The sequence below is a fragment of the Seriola aureovittata genome, chromosome 12 (assembly GCF_021018895.1).
Source record: "Seriola aureovittata isolate HTS-2021-v1 ecotype China chromosome 12, ASM2101889v1, whole genome shotgun sequence".
In the NCBI taxonomy this organism is placed as follows: Eukaryota; Metazoa; Chordata; class Actinopteri; order Carangiformes; family Carangidae; genus Seriola; species Seriola aureovittata.
This window is the reverse complement of record NC_079375.1, coordinates 13144528-13153920: the sequence shown is the minus strand read 5'-3', so window position 1 is coordinate 13153920 and position 9393 is coordinate 13144528. Positions and strand designations below refer to the sequence as shown.

General features: G+C 38.9%; 1 long non-coding RNA gene across 1 annotated transcript; it reads right to left on the bottom strand.

Moving 5' to 3' along the window:
* Positions 1-501: 501 nt before the first annotated feature.
* On the bottom strand, positions 502-3466 carry LOC130179177 (uncharacterized). Its single transcript, XR_008829247.1, has 4 exons — positions 3363-3466; positions 1468-1563; positions 1139-1332; positions 502-651 (listed from the first exon to the last, which is right to left on the bottom strand). It is a non-coding gene; the product is annotated as an uncharacterized LOC130179177 (long non-coding RNA).
* Positions 3467-9393: the final 5927 nt, after the last annotated feature.

The window sequence follows — 9393 nt, the reverse complement described above, 5'->3', positions numbered from 1 at the left end:
ATAACATATTATTCAGTGAGCTTAAGAGGAGCTGTTCGGTGGATTTTGACACCTTTGGACAGAGCCCAGCTAACTGTTTCCAGGCTGTACATACAGACATGAGACTGGTATCAATCTTCTCATCCAACACTCATTAAGAAAATGAGTAAGTGAGGGTTTTTCTCAAAGTGTCAAATTAGTAGGTCTAACCTTGTTGGTTTAAGTCTTGGCTAAGTGTATGGATAGAGAAAGAACAGTTAGGACTTTGTTTCCTTCTGGGGCATCAATGCTAATAATGTATGTAGGCTACTCAGTAGTTTCAAGGCCAATTAGCTGTTGTCATTAGTATACAACATATGTATTGAGGACTTTTATAAAATCTAATTTCAAGTTTTGCCTAAGGAGGCCTGCAACTGTGCATGTAAGATTAATTGGTTTGTATAGTTGTAGTTTGGTGATTTAGTGCTGCCCTAAGTAGCACAGTGAAATTGTCCCAGAGATGGGGGTGGGGGGTGGGGGGGGGTGAGATGAATCAGTGGGATGGGATGAGATGTCCAGCCGTCCTCCCCTCTCGCCGGAGAGAAATGGAAAGGGCCAGAGCCGCCCGTCCGGCTCTGAATTAATCAGCCGCATCTGTCTGGTCAGTAAACTCAAGTTCATTAGCTTAAACTGCTGGGAGAAGAAAGGAGAGAGGAGACAAGGAGAACGAGAGCGGAGCAGGGAATGTGAAATGATCAGGGAGCAATGTGCAATCATTATTGTGTTTCTCTTTCAATACTATTACATTCTCATTGTTTCATAAGTTGATACTAAATGAACAATAGGCTTGCCATATTGTTTAAAACACAATATGATAAAATAGAAGTGATCATAATTTGTTGGGACTGTCTTTAATTATTCAGCAGATGGTTGTATATACTGCACAAAATGGGAGGGATAAGATGGGAAAAGAAAAACATGTTTTGATTTAACTAAATGACACCAGGAAATGGGTACAGCTAATTTTATTGAAGGTAATTTAATTTAAACAGCTGGCCTATAGCCTTAGATGCATGTTTGATCTGTGACAATCTTGGCAAAAAGGAACAATCTTACCAAGATCTAGTTGCTACAACCTATCAGACTGAGACACAAATAGGGATGTAAGGATGTTTCTTACCTGATCAACCGGTCAGGGACGTTCAAATGATACATAAGCTGCTGGGACACTCCCCAAAGACTTTCAATTGCATAAAACCTATATGTCTGAATGAGTCCTCTAACACAACTCCTCTGAAAAGGAACCACAACAGAAGCAGTTCCATCTGGGCTAGCGGCCGGTCCGTGAAGGTTACTGCCCCAGGCATGTTAGCCCTGCACAATTCAAGAAGGAGGTAAAGAAAATATTATAGTTCCTGAGCAACGTACTCATACAGAGAAAGCTGATAATTACTGAACAGCACATCAAGTAGCTCAATCACTATAATTTCAAAATAATGTCTCTTTTACCTTTCCTGGTAAAATGTTCAAATCAGGCATTCAGTGTAGCTGCAGTTTGTTTTTCAGTGGCTGAAATCCCTCCCTTGTTCACTCAGTCATTACGCCCTGTATAACAGACACTCTAGAGTTTACATATATTGTAAGCAGTAAATAGCAGCAAAGCATTAGTATATATTCTATGATGTCACTAACAGGTGAAGAGCTGCACAAACAAAAATCAGTGAAACTAGTGTACTAATAACAATGCAACACAATAAAGCTTGCACAGCTTTCATCTCTCACATCTGATGCTGCACAATCAGATTAAAAAAAAAAAAAAAAAAAAAAATCAACCAATAAATATAAGAGTAGTGAGAGTGAGAACATATTTATGGATACAAATATAAAAACATAGTATGTTAGCAGCAGCATTAAATTCCAATATTTTCACATATGAAAAAAGAAAGAATTAAAAGAAGCAGGTTAGTTAAAATAGTGCACAAAAATGAAGGATTGTCAGAGAAATTGTAATGTAATATAAATTTTATATAAAAATGTGGCATTTTAGTACTTTTTATAAGTACTTTTCAATGATTAACCACGTATATGTTTTGCTTATGTGAATGGCAATAAAATGCAGTTTTCTTATGATTATGTTTTTGAACATAAATATCTTATAGAATTTTTATAGTAATTTTCTCTGGATATGTAATACTGAAAACTAAAATATATGCATTAAATATAAAAACATAAGTCCTTCACTCTATAAATATGAATAAATATAAATTACTAAATATACCAACTGAAGAATCTGGTGGATGTCTGTAGAGCATTATGAAAGTAAAGGTATTATAATAAGACAAAAAGCACATCATTGTCTTCATCCTAAAATTGTGTAGTATTAAAATGATGAACCAAATAGAAAATTAAGTTAATCAATCCCCCCTCTTCATGTTGGCACCCCACGCTCTTGTCGACTTTTTCACCGTGCTCAGCCCTCCATCCTGTGGCCCTCCGTCCCAAAAGAAGGAATGTGTAGATATGACTGATAAAGGAGGCGGTGAGTTGAGCGAGGAGAGGAGGGAGAGCTTAAGCTGCTCCTTGTAATAAGCAGAGCTGTAAAACTGTGTCAGAAAAATGTTGCCCCCTCGTTCTTCTTCTCTCCCCTCCCTTTATTCTTTATGGGTCTGTAACCGCATTTGTTACTCGTTTGATGGGCTGGGGGAGCCATCCAGGCCCTGGAGTACAAGATATTATTCTTCACTCGCCCCCTCGCCCCTCCCAAAATAACAGCCTCTAGCCTACTGTTTAAAGTCTCTCACCAGAGGGAGTGAGGGGGAGAAGAGCAGAAGGGGTGAGAGGAGGGGAGCGAGGAGAGGAGCAGAAAGATGTCTCCATAGCTCTCCTCTGAGGAGATCAAAGTGGACTATTCCTTCAACCCTGTGGCACCATAATGGTTTGGCGGAGTCAGAGTGAGAGCCCTCGCTGCTCAAGATGTTGTAACATGGATGATTAGTGACAGTGTAATACTTTGAACATTCTCCTTACAAAGGGAGAACCCAGCTGAGCGAGAGGCTTTAAACTTTTTTTGGGGGGGTGGGGGTGGAAATATGGGGGTTCCTCAGCCACTGGAGAGCATTGAGGACTGAGATGTAAAAAGATATCACATTCATTTCTACCCTTTTCATACGCATCAAGGGAATAAAGGACAACAAATAGAGTGTGGGAGGCAGCGTGCATGCCTGTCATACTTTCCCTTATTAGAAAAGGGAAGTCTGGGACATGTTTTTCAGTGTCTCAATGACACATTTTCACAGGGAAGTGTTGTTATTTGAGCCACACACTTATATCCACTTTACATTATATTCAGGAAGACATTTGCTTAAGTGCATTTAGAATTTTAGCCTGTAATTAAAAGGATTTACTTATCATGAGTGTAGTGTTCTCGTGCAGCGTGTCCAAACTCCACGTTAAACCATGGCCAATGGAGACGCAGAGTCGCAGTAAGCAAAACCGTTTCCTCACTGGCAAGCTGGTGAAACCTGAGAATAAATAATACAAAAACAATCAGTGTCTGTGCCCTTGCTTACATATTACATCGTACATAGTTGTAAAAGAAAACGTTTCTAATTAACTTATTAATCATCACTTTTTTAACAAATCTATTGTAAAATAAATGAATATGATGCTTCACTATGGATAAATATAGATAATATTCAGACCATGGACAACACGTCTGCTACGTTTTTACCTCGAAACAGGTATCGTGACTGAACCGGAAATAACCTTACCGGAAGTGATGTCGTCGCGTAACGCTAACGGACAATAAGAATTACCTTTTACTTAAACTACAATTTAATAATACAATTAACATTTTTTTGACAGAACAGAACTATTAAACAGACACGATTAAAGGAAATAAAGCAGCGCAATGAGTCTTCATTAATAGTGACCAGTGTAACAGTTTCTGTATTGTCTGAGAGGTAAGTATGTATGACTTCTATACATTTTAAGATTTGCATTATCTGCAAGGTAATAGGCTACATAACAGCAGCATACACAGTTATAAAGAGTGAACATAATCATAACATAATCATTAAGATAACAGAGCTGCTAAAACATTTTTCATGCAAACATCAATATGAGGCCCAGATTACAGTTCATATTTTAAAGAAATTGTTTAACATCAAACTATTCATTCAGGATATCTAGGAGATAATAATATTCTGTTTAAGGACTTTTTGTGATGAAACAATGTAAAGTGATATGTTGTTATTGCAAGAAAAGTTTTAATTAAAACAGAATATTGTCTGTAGTAATAATGAAAATATAAAAATATCTTGTTATAAAGTGAAAAGGGTCTCAGTGGTATCTTGTTGGTAGTGTATCCTATGAAGTTTAGATTTTTCTCCAAAAATGTATTCAAGTAAAAGTAAAACGTGTGCTGCATTAAAACTACTCCAACAAGTACAATTCACTCAAAAAGCCACTTAAATATCCATCAAATGGATATTTCAAAGATTTGCAAAGACTGAATAAATTGAAGAAAGTAAAGAACAAGAGAGAAAAGTAAGGACAGCCTTGATTCTGTCTCTGATTGCTCAGTCCACCCACATGTCAGTCCAACTGGTGCCTGCCCCTGTGACTTTGTGCAGAGTCTTGTCAAAATCTCCAAATTCCCAGGTTGTGACTAAAGGAACATGCTTTTTCAATGATTACTCGCTGAAAGCCTTATATAGCAAAAACAACACACACTGCTCTTACCAATTTATGAAGCCACTGCAGCCGTATTGAGCAGGCGGCGCTAGAAAACATCTGAATATCTTGTGTTTTTTTGATTACAAAGACAAACTAATTGAGTTTGGCTTGAGGATTTGAACAGTTTTGTTTCATTTGATGGAGAAAGTTGAAAATCAGTTGCTTGAATGAGAAAACCACTTCAACATAATATCTGTGTAAACTGAGCTCCATTCGCTCTGTCAAATCTGATGTGAAAGTGATTGTTTGCCTTTATTCCCTCTGTACTTTCTGTGCGTTTTACTCAACAAACTCCTTCCTTTCCTCACTTTATCACTTACAGAGAGGCACCAGGGGATCGCCGCTTACTGACAGGATAAATCGAACAGCACTTAGAGAAACCGAAGCAAGGAACTGCACAAATTTTGCATTCCGTACAATTATGTAGCTATTCTTGTGGCAGTGAAAATGATTATTCTGGCGTGAGAGTTTGAGGAGGTCACTCATGCTTTCCCAAAACAAACTTAATCCCATCTCGCTCACTCATTTTGGCTCTGAAAACTCACTCCACTTGTGCTGTTTTCATGCATGCATGTGTTAGTCTGTTCTCTAAAGCTGCTATAATCAGTACTTTTATTAAGAGTGGATCAAAGACTATGTATATATGAAAGGGGTCGCTTATAGAGAATTATCACCGGTCTCTGCAGTTCTCCTCAGCGCTGTGGATCATTTTAGCATCTTTCAGGTTATTGTTTTGTTTTGCTTTTTTGTCTCGCAACTTTACTGTTTCGGTTCAGCGTCATTGCTTTCATCAGTCGTTCAGCCACAGCAGGCGTGTTTTCGGCCAAAATCCTTTGATAAATCCGATGTAGGCCACTGTATACCTGCCCAGGACTGACAAAGTAACAAAATAAGCTGGTAAACAGTGCAGCATTTAGCAGCTAAAGAGCAAGATACTTTCCTCATGGAGACCAACGCAGAGCCAGAATGAGTAGTGAATGCTGGTCTTACATTTGTCAAGTGGACAGAAACATGATTCCAATAGAACAATAATGCTGCTCTGTGTCTACTGGATTTCTAATTTATAAAGGCGAAACTTTATCAGGGGCAATTTCTTTCATTGCCCCCAAGCAGCCAAAAAAAACAATTAATACAGATTCAAACCACCAAACCTTTTTTGAAAAAGAAGCACGACGGAAAGAAACATATTCTTAAATTCTTAGCAAGGTTTTATGATAAAAACACTTTAGAAAAACTGCAGTGAATTCTCTCCTCATCTGTAGTACTATTATTAAGAATTAATGATCATTTTATTACATCATTATGTACACAAAGTAATCAAACTGGTGAATAAAATAACAGGATAAAGAAACAATGGGTCACCAGACTGAAGTTTATTTCAAGTTGCACTGACAGTTCTTGATAAACTGTAAAAACACTGTTGGACCTCATGTGATCATCTCCACTGCTTTACTATTTCATAAAAAAAAAACAGGCCCAGTGTGTCTGTGCAGCCGACTGATACGGTCACTGCAAGGCTTAAAATACAGACTATGTAATCCACTTATCTTAAGTGGGCTTTGCCTGCCTCACCTGCCCAGCTTTTAAGAAGAACAGGAAAGAGGGAGGGAAGGAAACGCTCACCTGGCCTCAGGCAGCCATGACAGAATGAACCGCTGCACTGTGCTCCACAGCACATGAAGGGCACTCAGAGCTATTATCACACGTGGGATCACTTCCACAGGTGGAGGTTGTTTTGGTGGTCGCTTTATGGTTGCAAAGTACAAAGCCGGATGTTGTGATTTCGTCTTTTTGCGTGACGCGCAGGCAGTTGCAATGTGCGATGCCTGTGTGTGCGCGTGTGTGAGTGTTTAAACCATCTGCACCTACTCAAGTGGATTCCTCCTTTTCAAGCCCCTGACACTTTTCATTTAGTCTAAAAATATTCTAAATATTCCTCTCAGAAATAAACAAGTTTAAAATAAGACAAGAAATGGGCCTTTTATGGCTCAGAATAGACTTGTCTCTTTCCGTGTGGCTTTCATGTTAGAGGAAGTGCAAAACAATCATATTGTTACATTGTTACATTTCCTTCTCTTGCTTTGAAAGCCTCACATTGATCTTTATGAGGTCACAGACAGTCCTTTGGGCTCCCTGTAGATCCACATTTATAAATAAGTATAGCTTGTGTTATGAGAGTCTTTTTATAATTTACTGATGTATGAAGTTACTGCACAATTCTCATATTCTGCTTTTTAAAATCAAGTTTAAAGGCAAAGAGAATTGCTACAATGTCCTGAATCTCCTACATGAATGTCCTGAATTCATGATGTAGGTTTAAGAAAAATAACACAAATTCAGTGGATAAAAACTTTGGATAGTTGTCAGTATACTCAATTAGACCAATCAAGATGTGTTGTGACAGGGCTAATATTGATACTGATATCTGACAGTATGAAAGTGATAGCAATATATCATGTTTTTAACATACACATACATCCCTTATGAAAAGCACACATGCTAAATGTCTTTGATATTTCACATGTGAAATGGCCAAAAAATCCTTAATGTGAGTTCATTACATGTAGGAAATATTGTTTCACATACTGTGAATTCACATGCATTTTTTTCTACAGGATAATATAACAAGCATTTTGATAGAGATCCCTCAAATTTTGTGATCTAACACTGTATATTGTAGAGTTAAAACATACATTTGTATGTGTTCTATGGTGGACAAACTATGTAAAGGTTTAAAAATTATCTGTACTGCAATTTATTGTATCCTACCAGCAAAGATACTGTTCTAATAGTTTTTTTTATTAATAGTTATTTTAATATTTGCTGTTAATATCGGCCTGCAGGCACAAGAGATCACTTGACATAGAAATGCAAACATATGTAGTTTTAACAAATTCTGTCATCTTTCTCCCAGCAATGTAGCCTACAGTCAGGTGACTAAAGACACATGAGAACCCAAATAGAACCTGTTTGGCTTTTTATTGTCTAGTAAAAATCACTGGCCTTTAAAAGGCTTTGCAGCAGGACTGTGTAAAAACATATTTGAAAAGCAGAGGGAAGTGAAACTGACAAGCGCAAGACAGATGGGGACAAAAGACGAGAGTGAGACACGGCGAGAGATACACAATAGATCAGAGATGTCACAATGTTGAGTCATGTACTTAAACTTGGCAGAGAGAGGTGAGCGATGCGCTGAGCTCAGATGAGGACAGGACGGAGGAAAGAAAAAAATAAAACCTTGATCATCTCAGTCACTGGCTCCTTCTCACTGTCAGGACCAATCATCCAGGGGGAAAAAAACTGCATTCTTGTACTGCAGCTGGGATTAATGAACTGACAAACTCTGTTAGCAGCACATGATGGGGCATCTGCGAGCGGTGACCACAGATGATGGCACAAGTGAAATACAGGAGGTTAAATAGTCTCCAATTCCCATCAGCACAATTAGCAATTGACCTTTTTTTGTCCTGAACACATAATACGTCACAGATACTGGAGACAACATTCCTCTGGTCAGTCTCAACAAGTGAAATATGAGGCTGGATCTCAACTATTGTGGACAGTCCCCACATGTAATTGCTCTTTTCGTTCCTCAACCCTCACCATGGTGTCTTGGGTGGTGCTCACCCGCCACCTCCTACCCCCCACACTGTTGTAGGGCCCAGCTGTTGCTGCTGCCGTTGCCGTCCCATTTGGTGGTAATCAGGTAGAGGCCAGAAGGCCCACATCCTCTCCCTGATTAACACTTCTCAAATTCTAACACAGCTCTCGACTCCTCCTCTTCTTGAATATTCGACCACAGACCCCAGATCTGCTCACCCTCTGAGAGATGAATAATCCTGTTGTTGCAATGGAAAACAGCGCCATCTTTGCTGCCCTGTCGCAGACTGTCTCTCTGTCTCTCTCTCTCTCTCTCTCTCTCTTTTGCCTTTGAAGAGAGAAAATAATGTGCCCTCCAAGTCTACCCCACAACTCTATTACAGCTGATGGGTTTCCATGCCATATTTGTTTATTTTACCAAGCCAGCAGTGGAAGTGTTCTCCTTTTCTGTAATCAGCTGAGTTTCTGAAAGGTTCCTGGCCTCGGGTTCTCTACCTGTAGTGGAATCTGGACCATTCATACGCTCCATTACCAGGACTGTCAGGCCCGACATTTTTGTCTAGCCAGAAAAGTCTGAAGAGAAGGGGGGAAAAAAACCTCCATTGAAGCAACCTTGTCCAATTATGTTTTCCCCTCTGATCTCATGGTAAATGAGCCGGAATCTTAAAAGGTTCATTTTGAACATTAAGGGCTAACTTTAAAGGAACCCTGTGGAGATTTTTGGCCATATATGAAGCAATGTCTAGGTAAGCATGTCCTCATTTTATTTGTATTGTGAGTGATTCATAGTAATTATGACGCGAGCAAAGGATGAAGCTAGGTGACCTGTTATATCCAATGTCCAAGTCTGCGTTAGGAGGAGGATAGGGTGGATAAAAACATGAATTTTACAGGAGGCTGCTGTTTGTTTCCCGTGTGAAACAAAGTGTTTCTTTTGCCCCGTTCCACAACCATAACCGCTCATTTTTAATTACAACCATGACGACAAACGTCCTCTAAGCTTAAGGAAGTACTTATTTTAACCCAAACCACCACATAGCCAAGTAGTTTTTGTGCCTTAAACCTAACAAAACCGTGACAGTTCCACCAATGTAAACC